The following is a 5,995-nucleotide window of genomic DNA, read 5'->3' on the forward strand; positions in this document are numbered from 1 at the left end:
ATTTTTATATTGGAATAGCAAGTTTAAGATTGACCTAGAAAGTTCAGAATTATGCAAAACTTCAATGTCTCTCTTGTTCTTTGCATAGGAAGGCATTTTAATGTACTCTTCTTCTTACAAACTTCCTCTTTTCTCTGAACCCTTGTAGTCTATGTTATCTGTTACAGATAACTTTGCATATAGAAATTTAAAATATTGGAATCTAGGGATAATAATGTTTGCATTGACAGCACATATACTTTATTTGCAGCAACACAGAGAAGATTAGAAATAACCCCAGAACAAGGTCAACACTTATGCTTTCAAAGCATTCCTTATTTTTATCAAAGTTACTGGCAAGTAAATATTAACAAAAAAGACCATAAAGCAATTTTAGTAAGATGTTTAGAAAGAAAATATATAAATTATAGATTATAGTTTTGCATATTTCCCAGGGTATACGACCCAGAATTTTATAGATCTTCAAGATCTGGACTCAGGAAATTTTCTGTGTTCAATTCTGTTCTTGCTTATCTTTTGAGACTTGAAGCTCTATATAGTGTCTCCAAGCACAATCTTGATCACTGAGAGTAGAGTGAAAGGATTGATTCAGAGCCTTTATTGGAGTTTAGCATAGGACATGTACCATAGTACTCAATAAATGTTAACAATTATAAAATAAATGATATTAATCATGGGGAAATCAAGTTGCTTAAAAATGTCACAAAAATATATTCCTTAAAAGAAATAAGGATATAACATTTTTTGATGATTTATGAATTAAAGTACCTTGTAATGAAAGGATTTATAATTAGAGTGATAGTAATTCACAACTTCCAACTTGAGAAATTAAGGTCTCTGCAAGACAGAAGATGGATTTGTGAACTGAGAATGTCTTGGAAAATGCAGAATTAATGAGACATTCAGGAGTAAGATGGATGAAAATGCATTGCATCAATGCATAAAAACAGCGGGGGTCATATTGAGCGTCCTGCTCAAATAAACTAAGCACACAAACTTGCAAACTTTATGTTTTAAAAATGATAGTGTGTTTTTGTTTGGAGGCAGAGATGGGTGGAGCTGTATGAATCCCAGACTGTCCAGAGATACATAGTAAGACCCCATCTGTAAAAAAAGTAATGTGAATAAATAAAATAATAAATATGATAGTATGTGTTCTGTCATATTTTCTACAGAATTAATTGTTGCAAAACATTTTAGTGAAATGCTAATCAAAGGATTTCACACATTTAAGGTGAGAAAGAGAAAATTTGTCACTGGCATCCAGCAGTTGGCCTGTTATGATTCCCCCAGCAAAATCTTGACATTCTTTTTTCTGCTGGTTATGGTTTCTGTCAGGACTTGATTTTCCCATCATGGACTTAAGCCTTTTCATAGCACATCTGCATTATGTGCTCATGGCAAAAAAAGACAATAGCAATCCAACACCATACATAATGCTGTCCAAGTTGCCAAACATTTCCCTTTCCTGTCCAATAGGTGTGCCTGCTGCTTCCCTGCACATCATAGCTTTAGATCTAGTCTTCTCATCTCCAGATGAGAGGAATAGTGACTCAGTGGAAGTTGAGGGCTCTTGATGTTCTAGTAGAAGACCTGGGATCCAGTGCCTTGTACCCACATGGTAGCTAACAACCATATGTAGTTAAGTTCCATTTGATCTTATGGCTCTACAGGAGCACTGCACACATGTTGTACACAGATAAACATGAAGACAAACCACCCATACACTGAACATTAAGAAAAAAAATACTTAAAACAATAAGAAAAATATCCCCAAACAAAATCAAAATTATCCCAACTTCCTGAGAATATTCAACCCTCAGCAAAGCCTTGCCTCCTGAAATTCTCCCCAAAGTCACATAACTGAAGTTGTAACATGTTCCTTCTAATGTTTTCTTAACTGATATGAGTTAGAAAATGAACTCCTTTTATCTGGAGAAGTGTTCCTCATGGGTTTGCATAGTTAAAGGGAGTGGAGTATTTTGGTTTGGGATGTCCCCCAAATACTTACATTGGATTAAAGACTTTAGTTCTGGTTTGATGTCATTTGGCGGTAATGCAAAGTTTAATGAGAGACACCTAACGGGATCTTCATATTATTGGATGCATATACTTGAGGACATTGGTCTCCACTCCCATTCCATGCCTACTGCTTGCATCATGACTACTTAATGGAAGGCTTTGCTACATCGTATACTCCAGTCATTTGATATCCACCACACCAGAGACAACATTAAGGGTGTTTCTGGAGCATGGATTAAAATTTCTGAACTATAACATAAAGTACTTTTCCTTATGTTAATTTTAGAGTATTTGATAAAGTCACTAACATAAAATGGTGGGTCATGTTAGGGTGCATAAGCAATCCTCTTGATAATATTAACACTTTTCAATATTTCTGACTAGACATTTCTTCAGGCAGATTTGTCAAATATAAAGGCATATTTTAAAGATTGCGATATACCAAGAATTATTATTCTTACAAGTCACTCTTGGACAGTCCTTTAAATAACAAAGTCAGTCTGTGCATTCTACAGTGTGATTGATAATCAGAAATTTGATTTAGGTAAATCTTTTCTTGAAATCATTGAAAGCAGGATACAGCTGTAAGGGGAAATATTATGATGCCTTAGTCTAGACAATAATTTGATTTGCATTCATGCTTTTGTGCCTAAGTTCACTTCTCTAAACTTAATTAAATCCAACTCGGAAAAAATCATTTAAAGGAAGGATGTTTCTTAAGGGCTCATGTGAACATGGTAGCATTTCTGTTTTGTTTTTCCAGATAAACTTTTTATAGCTTGAGGTTAGAGAGAGAAAACATATTGTTCTATATTACCAGGAGAATAGATTGGTTCAAAATATTTCAGTAAATCAATTTTCAATGATAGTTTATTTTCTTATCGATCTTATACACCATGCTTCCAAATACTGTGTGACACACACACAGATCAGACATCTTGGATGAAACTGGTTTTACTTGAAAGGCTTGACAAGGTCTCATTTAGCAGAAATCTTGTCAGATTATCTACACATTTGTTTTTAATTTGGATGTAGATGAATCACTAATAGCAGAATTCACCTACATTGTGGACATTTTATTCTCTTACTGAAGACCAGCAAGCAGAAGTAGACATGATTATCTCATTTCTGCTAGCAAGAACCATATATGATATTTATTTTCATAGAACATTTATATAGCTTGGTCATCTCCATATATTGTAGAAGTAAGGCACTGTATATTTGCAAACAAATTCTGGGTAAACATGGTGTTTGAAAATCTTAAGCAGAGTGGTAACCATAAATAATAAGATGATATCATGCTATAACTTGAAATGAAAATGGCAAAGCTAAACTCAAAGTCTGTCTTTACGGTGATCCAGGAAAGTTTGGGCTCAAAGAGCATGGGGAGTACAGTGATTCTCCAAGTACACCTGAAATGGCTGGTGGGAAAACACAAGAACTTCATGGAGGAAGGTAGTACATAGTATAATGATCTCCAGTGGGAAGCACATAGGCTATAGATCATTCTTAAACTTTCTGCATGTCCCCAGTCCTAAACGTCTCTATGTAAAAGAGACCAGTTGCTTTTTTCTATGTTTGTTTGTTTCTGAAAGTTAAGTCAGTCATTTAAAATATCTGGATCTTATCATTTTCAATTCCTTTATTTCACCTTAAGATTTTGATTTTATTTTTTCATCAAAAAATAAATGCCACAGTATTCTTGTCCACACTCATTCCCTTCTCCCAGACTTAATCTCTCCTTCTAGGTAGTTCTCTATACATTTTTAAAGATCACAGTGTTTGAGGGAACATCCTGGGAACATGTAGAGATTATGATTTGCACAGGTAGGCAGTTCTATTGCTGCTATAGTTTGGATCTGGAATGTTTCCCCAAAGGGAAACATTCTTTTGTATGAAAGATTTGGTCACAATGTACTAGAAGGTGGTGGAAACTTTAAAATGTCGGGGCTAATAAATGGTCTTGTCATTCATACGACCTCAAAGAGAATTGTAGGATGCTCATCTTTTGGCCTTGCCTTTGTCCTCTGTCCTTGTCTCTTAGTCAATGAACTATTACTGTAAAGAGACAACATGATCACAACAACTCTTATAAAGGAGAACATTTAATTAGGGCTGAATAACAATATTAGAAGTTTAGACTTATCCTTATTGCAGTGAGCATGAAAGTATGCAGGCTGACATATTGGCTGAGTGTTCTATATCCACACCCATAGGCATCAGGAAGAAAGCTCACCAATTTCTGAGTTTGGCTTTGACTTCTGAAGCCTCAAAGCCTAACCTCAGTGACATAACTTTCTCAAACAAGACTATACTTGTTCTAACAAAGCCACATCTCCTAATCCTATGAAAAGTCTCACTTATGAGTGACCAAGCATTTAAATCTATGAGCCTATGGAAGCCATTCCTATTTAAACTACTGCATTTCACTCTCTGGTCCCCATAGGTTTACAGCTATAACGTGATACAAAAATTCATTCATCCAAATTCAAAAGTCCCCATAGTCTATCACAGTCTCAATACTGTTTTAAAGTCCAAAATTCAAAGTCTTTTAGGAGGCTTAAGGCAATCTCTTAACACTAACACTCATAAAATCAAAATCAAAAAGCCTAACACATGCTATCAATACACAATGGCATAGAATATACATTACCATTCCAAAATGACAAAGAAGACATAGTGAGGAAATATTCAACCAAAGAATGAACTAAAACGATCAGGACAAATGTCAAACTCTGCATCTCTATGTCTCATATCAAGTGCTTTCCAATCCAATTTCTTTCAGTCTTGTTGACTACAACACACTTCTCTCACTTTGACTGCTTCCTCTCCCTGGTGAAAGCGTTCCTCAACCGGTATCCCTCATTCTGACAAATCCAACACCTTGAAGTTTCCAAGACAATCCAGGCTTCACCTTGACAACTTCAAAAAACATCTCTGTGTCTTCTTTCAGGGACACCTCTGACACATGGTCTCTGTAGATTTCCTTAATTAAGGAGGAATATTTCATAAGCCTTGTCTTGTGTCTTTGACTCTAAAGCAAGAACCATGTGGCTAAAGCTATCAAGTTCTGCTGCTTGTTTGGGAGAAACAGGGTTCCCTTGTTCAATTGTATCTGCATCAGATTTCTGTTGTTGATCATTTCATATACTGCCTATGCATTTCTTTAATTCTTTTTCACAATTGGACGGTTATTTGGGTAGCATCTTGCCCAGAATCCATCACCTCCTTAATTCCATTACCATAAGCCTTTTCTTCAAACTCTTTAACTATTTGGCACTGGACTTAGCCCTGTTACACTTCCTGGTGTTCCTTTCCTCCTTAAACTCCGTATTTTGCATTTTAACTTGCTCAGCTTGCTACTTTTCATTATACATCTGCATAAGTGGCCACTAATAAGCAAGCAACACAGTCAATACTTGGCTATCTTAGAATCTCCTCTGCCACTGTTGTTAACCCAAAATTCTTAAATTTAGTTTCAGGAAGATTTTTGGAACAATGGCAGAAGGCAGCCACATTTTTCACCCAAGTATTACAAGAAAGGCCTCTAGGGAAATTACTAATGTTTTTCTCCTCTGAAACATCTTGAGCCAGGCTGTCATACTCTCTGTGGCTCTAAGTACCATTGTCTCCAATTATCTTATTAGTATGGTCCATTATAACCTACCTAAAGCCTTCTACTGGTTTCCTAACCCAGAGTCGTAAAGTTTACCTCCCATCAACAAGAAGCATGGTCAGGTCTGTCATCACAATATCCTGCTCCTTGACACCAACTTCTGTCTTACTTAGTGCTCCACTGCTGTTAAGATACTTTATGACCATAAAAACTCTTATATAAAAGGAAGAATTTAATTGTGTATGTGTGTGGGGGGATTTGCTTATAGTTTTAGAGGTTTAATCCATTATCTCATGACAGGAAGCATGGCAACATACTGACCAGTATAGTAGCTGTGAGTTCTACATCCAGATCCTC

General features: G+C 35.8%; 1 non-coding gene across 1 annotated transcript; it reads left to right on the top strand.

The window, feature by feature from the left end:
• Positions 1–216: 216 nt before the first annotated feature.
• Positions 217–322, top strand: LOC114625761. The gene has a single exon (XR_003712131.1). It is a non-coding gene; the product is annotated as a U6 spliceosomal RNA (small nuclear RNA).
• Positions 323–5,995: the final 5,673 nt, after the last annotated feature.

This window comes from Grammomys surdaster, unplaced genomic scaffold (assembly GCF_004785775.1).
Source record: "Grammomys surdaster isolate TR1022 unplaced genomic scaffold, NIH_TR_1.0 220, whole genome shotgun sequence".
Taxonomy (NCBI): Eukaryota; Metazoa; Chordata; class Mammalia; order Rodentia; family Muridae; genus Grammomys; species Grammomys surdaster.